Source organism: Ailuropoda melanoleuca, chromosome 16 (assembly GCF_002007445.2).
Source record: "Ailuropoda melanoleuca isolate Jingjing chromosome 16, ASM200744v2, whole genome shotgun sequence".
NCBI lineage: Eukaryota > Metazoa > Chordata > Mammalia > Carnivora > Ursidae > Ailuropoda > Ailuropoda melanoleuca.
Genome location: NC_048233.1, coordinates 44,807,247 through 44,809,682, shown reverse-complemented (window position 1 = coordinate 44,809,682; position 2,436 = coordinate 44,807,247).

Below are 2,436 nucleotides of genomic sequence, written 5' to 3'. Positions count from 1 at the left end.
AACTCAGTATATAAACACTATAACCAAATTTTCCATCATAAAATTTAAAAACTTGATGCATGAAGTGAGTAATGAAAAAAAAGAGATGAAAACATCAGAAATACAAGAATTCAGGGAAGAAGGGAGATGAGAACTGGCAGAATTTAGGCATTAAATAGGAAACCCCCAAAAAATTGTTTTCAGAAAAGAATAAATTAGAAGGAGGACAAGGAAGATAAGACACTACAGATAGTACAGAAGATGCCCCAGATGTCAAAGAACAGAGACCAAAATCCAACATATGCATAACTGGTGTCTCAAAGAAGAAAAACAAACTATGAGAAAGCATCATTACTTAAAATATAATTCAAGAACACTTCCCTGAAGTAAAAGAAGATTTGAATGTATATATTGAAAGGACAAATGTGCTAGGGAAAACTGACTGCAGATGGTCATAATTGAGACATAGCCTAATGAAATTGTGAGATTTTTAAAGGTAAAGGATTCTTTCAGCAGGACAATGATCACATCACTTATAAAGGAAATAAATCAGGCTGACATTAGACTTCCCCATAGCACTATTTAACTCCAGTACAATGAAGCAATTCTTATATTCAAGGAACATAAATTAGAGACAACAATTTTATATCCAGACAAACTGTCTTTCAAGCCTAAAGGCTAACAGTTCAAACATTCAAGAACTCTGGGAAAATTGTTCTCATGAGACTTTCCTGAGGAAAATAGCAGAATGTGATGGTGAGTTTTATGTGTCAACTTGACTGGGCCTTGGGGGTGGCCAAGTATGTGGTCAAACATGATTCTAGGTGTGTCTGAGGGTGTTTTGGATGAGATTAACATTCGAATCAGACCAAGTAAAGAAGTCTCATCTGATCAGTGGAAGACTTGAAAAGAATTAAAAGGCTGACCCTCCCCTAAGTAAAGGGAATTCCTCCTACCCTATAGCTTGAGCTGGGACATTTGTCCTTTTCTGCCTTTGGACTTGAACTCAAACATCAGCTCTTCTTGGGTCTCAAGCCTGCTGGCTTCTGAACTAGAACTGCACCATTGGAAGGAAGGAAGGAAGGAAGGAAGGAAGGAAGGAAGGAAGGAAGGAAGGGAGGGAGGAAGGAAAAGGAGTGAAGGAAAGGTAGGAGGGAAGGAAGGGAGGAAGATAGAAAGAAAAGGAAGGAGGGAAGAAAGGAAGGACAGAGGGAAGACCCGATTGGTTCTGTTCTCTGGAGAACCCAGACTACTAGAGTAGAGGATGAACACTAGTCAAAATGAGATAACTGGGAAAAAACAGGCAAACAGAATGTCAGTGAGCATCAAATATATTTAACTACAGACCCAAATAAAAACAAAGGTGGAGGTATAAGTGACATAAAAGAATATATACGGTATACATACACTCCAACAATTTAGAAATGAGAGGAGAAAGATAGAATATGGTGGAGTGGAAAAGAAGTGACTTGATTACTTGATTCCTAATAGCCAGAAGTCAATAGTTACCACTCATAACTAACTGGAAGGGGCAGTTCCTGAGTCTGGCAATTGAAGATCAGACTGCGGAGATCTTAGAATGAACACAGCTGTACAATGAAGATGGGACTTGAGTTTAATTCTCAGCTCTGCTGCTCTGGACTTTAAATAATTACATTTAGCTGGCCCATGGAGATGTGGGTACCCACCTGAAATGATTATTCTTACTGGAAAGTTGCCAAAAGGCTGGCTTGAGTGGACCCTGACCCCCGGGCTGTTTGTGTGAAGGAGTCATGCCTCCTCTCCTTATAGGCGACAGCCAAGAACTTGACTGATTTTCTGCGGTGCTAATTCCTATGTCAAAGGTGATTCTAGGAGTGGGAGACACCACATTCTGCTTTGGGCTCCCTCCTTGAGAGGGTTTGGTCTGCCCACTGGATCCTCCCCAGACTTTCTCCTGTTTCTTCGAGCTGCTTCCTGCCCTGCTGCTATTTTTTTTTTTAAGTTTCTCTCTCATTATAAACATTTAAAAATTGTTTTACTTAAAGATGTTTGTCTAATCTTAGAGTGCACTTATCATGATGAGCACTGAGTAATGTACAGAATTACTGGATCATGATATTGTTTACCTGAAACTGATAGGACACTGTATGTTAATTATACTTCAATAAAAAAAATATATTTCTCCAATCTTATTCTTGTGATTTTATGTATTTTTACCTTTACAATTTGAATTTTTAAGTTTAGGTCTTAATCCTTAAATCTCATCTACTTGTACTCCTTTTTATACTTTTTACCTTATGTTTTTACTCTTTTATCTTAATCTTTCATCTCATTTACTTTCATATTTTTAANAGGTCTTAATCCTTAAATCTCATCTACTTGTACTCCTTTTTATACTTTTTACCTTATGTTTTTACTCTTTTAATCTTTCATCTCATTTACTTTCATATTTTTAACCTTTTCTTTTTTTTTTTT